The sequence below is a fragment of the Urocitellus parryii genome, chromosome 2, assembly GCF_045843805.1.
Source record: "Urocitellus parryii isolate mUroPar1 chromosome 2, mUroPar1.hap1, whole genome shotgun sequence".
Taxonomy (NCBI): domain Eukaryota; kingdom Metazoa; phylum Chordata; class Mammalia; order Rodentia; family Sciuridae; genus Urocitellus; species Urocitellus parryii.
Window position 1 is genome coordinate 87696586 of NC_135532.1, and position 9460 is coordinate 87706045.

The 9460-nt window shown below is 32.3% G+C and overlaps 1 pseudogene; it reads left to right on the forward strand.

Moving 5' to 3' along the window:
- The first annotated feature begins 8264 nt into the window (after positions 1–8264).
- On the forward strand, positions 8265–9077 carry LOC144250393 (ras-related protein Rap-1b pseudogene; annotated as a pseudogene).
- The last annotated feature ends 383 nt before the right edge of the window (positions 9078–9460 follow it).

Below are 9460 nucleotides of genomic sequence, written 5' to 3' on the forward strand. Positions count from 1 at the left end.
CACACACACACACATGATGGAGTTTTATTGAACCAAAAAGAAAAATAAAATTATGATATTTGGAGGAAAATGGATGCAACTTGGGACCATTATGTTAAGCTAAATAAGCCAAACTCAGAAGGTCTGCAGTCATATGTTTTCTCTCATATTTGGAAGCATGAAAAAAAAAAGGAAAAGAAGCAGGGGCTAGGGATCTCATAAAAATCAAGGAGAGATAAGCAGAGAACAGGGATCAGGAGGGAGCGGGGATTGCTAGGGAGTGATACTGGCCAAAATGTATTGCTATGTTGAGTGAAATTAGATATGTAACAACAAATTCCATCATTATGCATAATTATATTGCACCAATAAAACATAAAATTGTTATACTAGAATCATGCAGGAAAACACATTTATATTAGGCATTATATATGCTATTTCAAGTAAATAAACTCAAATTAAGCTGTGCCCTACATGACTTCAAAACAATTGTTTGAAAGTAAATTATGTAGTGAATTGGATATTTGATATAGTTAATTTTAAAAAGTAGCTTGACACTTTTTGTTTGTTCAATTGACTAAATCAACTCTTTGTTTACATCATATTGATGAAACAATGAATCATCTTGATGCCATTAATCATATATATGTCAACCATGAAACAATGGCTATTCCATTCACAGTGCTCTCAGAATGGAGTAATCATCAACTTGCTAGATCAATTTCATGTCAAATGAATATGACAAGACTTTTCAATATATTAGATATCTTATGTCATACCTAATTATTACAACTTAACAGATAATATTAGAAGAAAAATATTAGTGGGGAAAGATGATGGGGCTAATTTTTATATTAAAATATTGAAAGCAATGATCATATATATATATTTATCTTCCACATAAAACAGGTTATGTAAATTAAAAGCAGAAGCAGAAAGTTTTAATGTAGAATTATTTCAATGCAAAGCATAGTAAACTTGACAACATAAAACTTTGCCAATATAAAATTCTATATAATGTTGATTTCAGTAGTAATGATTGTGAGAACTTGATAACTAATTCCACCACTCACTTTGTCTAGCTGAATGTAGGAAACATATTATAAAGCAAGGTATTTTTCCCAGGGCTGTTGGGGTGATCCAGTGTGTTAAGGCATAGGAAATCACTTTAGTAATGGTAGAGCAGACTACAAACATGGCAATTATTATTAAGAATGTCAGATTATGTTGATACAGGTATGGCCCCCTTGCTTTATTTAAGAAAATGAGAGTTGAATATTAAAGTTTTGTTAAAGCCGCAGAAAACTGTTAAATTGAAGAGAATGAGAAAAGTTTGCAAACCTGTCCTAGAAAATTTCTGTGTTTTGAAACAATATTTAAACAATGGTGACATAATCTAGTAAGTAAATTTTCTAATCAAGGATTCACATTACTACATAATTATTAGGAGTAGAAGAAAACCAGGTATTCATGAGGATGAAAAGTTTGAGTGTACATAAACTATACTAAAATACTATTTATCCATCATCACTTCATATTTAATAATTAAGAAATGAAACATTTTATTGATTAAAAAATGCTGCCTTCTTTTAATGTAGTAGTATATTTGAATCTTTTGTAAGCATTATGAAAGTATTTGTACTATTTCTAGTGTATATTTTGTAAGTTTTATTTTTCTCTAATTACCTTTTCATATAACCATCAGTTTTATTTTAACCATTTGCAAACAAAAATCACATTTAAAAAATCATAGCATATCATTTTTTTATTTTATTATTTATTAATTATTCTCATTATAAAGTAAAACAATTTCTTTGGACATTTTATTCCATATAGATTACATGTATTCATTTGAATATGGGAATAATATTCTACAATGCTAAACGTCAGTTAAGATCCTATACAAAAGCAGAAAAGATGAGATAAAATAAAGAATTGTTTGAAAAATAGAGAAACCCAGGGGACAGTATAGTTATCAAGGTTATGCCACTAAGAGGAACAATCGGTACTTTTATAATATATACTGTGAAATAAATCCACAATTTCATTCTTCATTTCAATAACTTCCTTGAGATTATGTAGAGCCAAAGATTTTAGCCCAGTTATATCATAATAACATATCATGATTTCTCAGTAAAAATAAGAAAATCAAATGTTTCTTGGTGATAATGAGAAATAAGAGGCCTTCTCATAGATTGAATTTGGGATTAAATTTCAGGAAGAACAAACATTTCAGAAGGGTAATTTGGCACTGTATTCCCCCAAAGCCTTTAAAAAGTGGCTTCTTTTACTAAGGAGATAAAAGAGCTCTACAATAAAAAGAATACAACACTGAAGAAATAAATTCAAGAAGTCCTTAGAGGATGAAAAAACATTTCATCTTCTTTGGAAAGGCAGAATTAATATTGTCAAAATGGCCATACTACCAAAAGCAAATATAGATTCAACTCAATCTCCTTCAAAATACAAATTATATAATTAAAAAAAAACAATTTGTTAATTAATCTGGAAGAATAAGAAACCTAGAATACCTAAAGTGATACTAAGGAAGAAAAGTGAAGCAGGAGACATCACAATATCTGATCTGAAATTATACTACAGAGCTGTATTAACAAAAACAGCTTGGTATTGGCACCAAAATAGACATGAAGACCAATGAAGTAGAAGACACAGAAACACACCCACAAACCTATAGTCATCTAATATTTGACAAAGATGCCAAAAATACATCTTAGAGAAAAGACAGCCCTTTTAACAAATGCTGCTGGGGAAAATGGATAAGTGAAATCAGACCCCTATCTTTAACCCTGCACAAAACTCAAAATGAATCAGACTAAGAAATTAGACCAAGAAACCTTACAGCTGCTAGAAGAAAAGAGGGTCAACACACCATCATATAAATGATACCATAACTTCCTTATCAACACCCCCAAAGTACAAGAAATAAAGCCAACAATCAATAAGTGCAATCTCTTTAAACTAAAAAGCTCCTGAACAGCTACGAAAAAGATTAAAATCATTAAGAGAGAACATACAGAACTTGAGAAAATATTTGCCAGCTATGTCCCCGATAGAGGATTAATAGCCAGTATATATAAAGAACTAAAGAAACTTAGCACACACACACAAAACTAAAAAAAAAATCAACAAATGGTCAAGAGAACTAAGATTTCTCAATAGAAGAAATACAAAAGACAAAAAAAAACCAGAGAGAATAAAACACAAAGGCCAATAAATGTTCAACATCTATCGAAATTAGGGAAATGCAAATCAAAACTGCACTAAGGTTCTATCTCACTCCAATAAAAATGGCAAAGATCAAGAAAATAAACAATAATAAGTGCTGATGAGGTTGTAGGGAGAAAGGAACACTTGTACATTGTTGGTGGAACTGCAGATTAGTACAACCACTCTAGAAAGCAGTTGGAGATTTCTAAAAAACCTAGGCATGGACCCAGGTATTCCACTCCTGGGTATTTTCCCAAAAGATCTAAAATGGGCACATTACAACATCACAGCCACATCTGTGTTTATAGTAGCACAATTTACAATAGCTAAATTATGCAATCAACCCAGAAGCCTACCCATAGATTAATTGGTTAATAAATTGTTGAGTATATATACAATGGAGCTGTATTACACCATTAAAAAGAATAAAATTATAGCATTTTATGGTAAATAGATGGAAATAGAGACTATCGTGCTAAATTGAAATAAGCCAAACTTAGAAACTCAAAGATTAAATGTTTTCTCATATGCAAAACCTATAGAAGAAGGGAAGGAAGAGAAATGATAACATACAGAAGAATAAATAAATGGTGGTATATAAACAATTAAATATTACTCAGCCATAAAGAAGAATGACTTTATGATATTGACAGTAAATGGGTGGCACTGAAAACTATCATGCTAAGTGAAATAAGCCAATCCCAAAAGTCCAAAGGTCAAATATTTTCTCTGATAAGTGGAAGTTAAACCACAATAAACAGCATGAGGGAAAGAAGAGAAGTTCAGTAGATTTTAAAAAAGGCGGGGAGTATGAAAAGAAGGGAGGGGGAATAGGAATAGGAAAGATATTAGAATAGATCTAACATAATTTTCCTGTGTACACATATACAAACACCTAAGTGAATCCCATCATTGTATTCACCCAGAAGAATAGGGTCCTAATTAGAATAAAATATATTCCATATTTATATAAAAATGGATTCTACTGTCATGTATAACTAAGAAAAAACAATAAAAATAAGAGGGAGCACTTATGAAAATAGAAGGGAGACAAATAGAATAGTGGAGGAAAACCAAGGGGGTAGAGGAGGGAAAGAATAAGGGAGATCCTGGAAAAGGCATTTGATCAAATTACGTTATGTGTAACGTAATTCCAGCATAATATACAGTTATAATGAACCAACAGATCTGCTCTTAAAAAGTTTTAAACAAAAGTGAAAATATAAATGATCAAATACAAATTAATAGACAAGTGAAAGGAAGTCTAGTAGAATAGAGGAAGGAGATGGGGAGCGGGGAGGATAGGAGAGAAAAACTCCATGCAGGTATGAGTTTGTCAGGATGAACCCAACTATGCATAACCATAAAGCTCTAATTTAAAAGAAAAGAAAAATTAAATTAAGTTTAAAAAATGGTAATGTCTTTTGACTCAGCTATGGACTTCTCGGAACTTAAGGAAATTATGAGGCATAACTGAATAAAACAAAATATTCAATACTCAAGAAGAAATATTATAAATGTTTGTATCTATAAATAAAATGTGGTATACAGTACTTAAAACTTGTGAATGCAGGGTGGAGTCGTAGGTCAGTGTAGGATAGAGAGAAAAGGACAAGGACAAATATTCATATTTTTCCAATGAAAACATTACACTAAAATATAGATTGTAACCAATTATCATTTTATAAATCATCCTGCACTCTTGAGTTTATAGTATATATTATGTTTTTTTAAAAAAATGTTGCTTGCTTATTGATAACACTAAAATATCTGTTAATCATTTGAAAATTTCATGTTAATCATAATTCTATCATTCATGGAGCAACAAGTTTTAATACTTTTGTATTTAATTTTTTTCAGGTAATTGCTCAGTGTGTGAAAATATATAGATAATATTTGATTTCTTTACACTTTTGCAGTTGATGCACTATACTAAAAGTCAATCAGTTTTCAAATACTGACTTAATTCTATGTGAATATCAGGATTCCAACACAAACAGAAATGCAAATGCTGGGATCCTTGAACTTTAAAAAAGCAGGTGGTGTTTATTGCCTCCTGCTTTTTAAACGTCTTTCTGTCTTTACTAACAACAAGGTGGGTGGTACTGCAAGCTGCTATATATTTAACAAGACTCTTTAACTTTAAAGAGCTTATAATATGTATTTTTTGACGACTAATCCCTAAGGTGATTCACTCTCAACTGCATAAAAACATTCCATCTTATTTTGAAGAGGAAAAAATGAAGCTGCTAGTTTAATCAAGATTATATTGTTGGCAGGAAACTAGAAGCTAAAAACAGATTTTTGCTTTATTTTCAAAAGAAGATATTGGCAGGATGACAATTTAACAAGCATGCAGCTGTAGGTGTAGTGACACCACCTTTGAAGCCATGTCTTCACAGAGCAATTGACTTAACTAGTTTGATTAGAACAACTTAGATAAGTCAAGCAACTCCATGATCTATGGAGATGGTGAGGAAATATTATTTGTGTTCTTAATTTATAGGTATTTTTAGTAATAATATTTGTTATGTAGTATGCAATTTATATAATTAGCAATGTTCTGACCTTTACTTTCAAACAAAGGTTTTCAAACCTTGGCACTGTTAGCATTTAGGACTGGGTACTTCTCTATTATGGATAGTGGGGAGTTGTGCTGTGTATAAATTATTAGCAGCTTTTAGCAAATATCTGCATCACCCCAGTTATGACAATCAAAAATATCTCCAGGTATTATCAGATGTCCTGTAAAAGGGTAAAATTACCCCCATTAACAAATTTTGCCTTAGACTATATCAAATAATGTCCTTTCTATGATTCCATAGGGTTAAATAATATGAAGTAAACAAGACCTTTTCTATATTTTTCTAAGATGAAGTGATAGATGAGTCTTCTTTACATTGATAATGTGTATTTGACATTGATTGCCAATCTAGGAGAAAAAAATCTTTGCCAGGTCATAAAAACAAATATTCTATGCTGATATGATTTAGCACTCTTACCCAAATATTTTTTGACTGTTTTTTTTTTTTCTGTTGATTATCCAGAGTGTTTTTTGTTTCTAGAAATGATCCGAATAGATAGTATCCTCAGAGTTGAAAAATAGCCTGGCTCCAAATTGACATGACTACTAATAACATAAAGTTTTACTAACTGATCACATAAAATTCAAGTGGTTCATTAGCTTCCTTATGAAAAACTTCTGTCTTTTCATTCTTCATTTAATCTCTCTGTCTATGGATTCTCAAAATGCCAACTCCAGTTTCACCTATTTGTCACATTTTCATCCTTTTGGTACTGAAAATAATTTTAAAAATTTCATTTATTAAAAATAAAAATATTCAATAATCCACCCCACTGCACTAAATAAGGACTCTTTGCACTCTGGTAGTTGTATATAATGATTATTCTAATCACTTATTCATCTTTACTAACATCTGTTATTTGTCAGACAAGGTCCTTAGCACTGGGGACACAGTGCCAAATAATACCTTCTCTGTGCCTAAGAGACTCTGATGGGGGAGAGATAATGCTGGCCCTCACAATGGGGTCTAATTTACTAGAAGATTTTATCCAAGGACACTTGAGAGGAACTATTCTTTCAGACTTGGGAGTTTCTTGAATAAATGAAATCTGTCTTTCCTTATATCTGTATTTAAATTTGAATTCCCAAACATAGTAACTATTGGATTAATTTAATATCTAGATACTAGACTTCATATACATAATAAAATACAACTCACAAGTCATTTATTCTTGTAGTTTTACTCACAGATCAAACCCTGTTTTCTCTGTTCTTGTTTATTTTTGTTATATTTTGTTCCTGTTTTTGTAGTCTTCTATTATAAATATTATTCCTACAAAATATTATAAAAATAAGCATATTTTCTTCTCATAAAATATTACATCACCATTGGAAGTGAATTGTCAATCTTGAATTATCATTAGCCTTTGATGACATCCATTAATGTTCCATTTTGAAAACTATTGCTTGGGCTACACTAAAGTAGTGTTGATGGCTCGGGTTTTCCCATACCATGATGCCTGGTCCAAAACCAGAAATCCCTCCACTCTAAGTTCTTAGAATTATAAACAGTAAAGTGGAAAAACATATTTAGGAAAGATATGAACTAATAAAAACTATTTAGATCAGGAAATAGTGTGTTTTCAGTTGTTACTGCTACGTATCATCTAACTTTTAGTTAAATAAGGCCTAAAAATTTTATTTCTTAAAACTGACTAGAAAAAATTACATATCTACATTAAATGTCTGAAATCTGCCTTCATAATACACTATGAATTACTTTCTATCTTATAGTAATTTATCTTAGAATACTGCTAAATTTTAAATTCCTACCTTTCCTTTCTTTCTTTGTTGTGATTTGCATGATCTTGACTTTCTGTCTGTGTGGTTGGTTAGCTGTTTTGTCATGCTTCCATGCCAATATTGCAGAAGAATGGGTTAGAGTTGCTACCAAAGTAGCAAGGACACCTTGTCAGAGAGAGGGATTACAAATTTTCATTACAAGGATCTATAAAAATAAAAATAAGATCATCAGATGAGCCACTGGAGGAAAACATTAAACAATACCTTTATAATGTATAGAATGATATTGTTGTTCTACTTATGTTTGAATGGTAAGAAGTGAATTTGAAATACCAAGATATTTATTAAGTCTTTGTGTAAAGTTTTCTCTTAGAAGCTGGACATCAGAAAACCTCGCCCAGAGTCAGGTGTGTAAACCAGCCAGAGCAGCGGCGGCAGCGACAGGACCGCCATGGTGCCCAGAGCAGCGACCTGGAGGGAGCTCAGGGCAACGCTGGCTAGGGGAACCCGGTGACAGTGTGAGAGGGATTGACCAGGTAAATAGTTTAGGCTTTAAGGACCAGATGGCCTCTTCTGCAACTGCATAACTCTCCAGACAGTACACAAACGTGTAACTGTGTTTCGTTAAAACCAGTGTTGGCTGAGCATGGTGGCTCACACCTGTAATCAATCCCATCGACTCAGGAAGCTGAGGCAGCAGTATTGTACTCAATTTTGACAAGTTTGCATCATGCGTGAATATAAGATAGTCGTTCTTGGCTCAGGAGGGGTTGGAAAGTCTGCTCTGACTGTACAATTTGTTCAAGGAATTTTTGTTGAAAAATATGATCCTATGATAGAAGATTCTTATAGAAAGCAAGTTGAAGCAGATGCACAACAATGTATGCTTGAAATCTTGGATACTGCAGGGATGGAACAATTTACAGCAATGAGGGATTTGTACATGAAAAATGGACAAGGCTTTGCTTTAGTTTATTCCATCACTGCACAGTCCACCTTTAATGATTTACAAGATCTGAGAGAACAGATTCTTCGAGTTAAAGACACTGATGATGTTCCATGATTCTGGTTGGTAATAAGTGTGACTTGGAAGATGAAAGAGTTGTAGGAAAGGAACAAGGTCAAAATCTAGCAAGACAGTGGAACAACTGTGCATTCTTAGAATCTTCTGCAAAATCAAAAATAAATGATAATGAGATCTTTTATGACCTAGTGCGGCAAATTAACAGAAAAACTCCAGTGCCTGGGAAGGCCTGCAAAGAGTCATCGTGTCAGCTGCTTTAATATATTGAATGCATTGTAGCTCTGAGCCAGGTCTGAAGAACTGTTGCCCAATTCAACAGTGCCAGCATTCCAACTTTGTTAAACCTACCAACATCTTATATGGACTTTCCTGTGGTGGTACCCTTTAAGAGGCGGATGAAAGCTACTATATCAGTTTGCACATTCTAATCACTTTTCAGTATCACAAGAGAGATTTTTACTTATATAATAGTCCTAGAGTATGCAGCTGGTAAAACCAGAGGCTACATCCAGTATTACTGCTAAGCGACATTCTTCATCCACCAATGTTGTACATGTATGAAAATGGTGTATTGTATACTTTAACACACCCCATACTTGGTATTGTAGAGTACAATAATGTAAATCCTGAAAGCACCACTATTTTAGCATAATAAAAGAAAGTCCAAAGAGCTCCTAAAAAAAAAAAAAAAAAAAAAAAGAAGCTGGAAGAAGCTGGACATCGAGTTTTACACTGGGGAACAGGAGAGTGAGTCTTAAGAGTAATTGAATCTTCTAGAGATTTCAAAACAGACTGGATTTTTTAGTGACTAATTTATCTTAAGATGCCTAAAATTCTTAATTTCTTAAAGCTGAAAGTTGCACTTGTAATTTTTTCCAAAAAATGTTATTATCCATCTAATG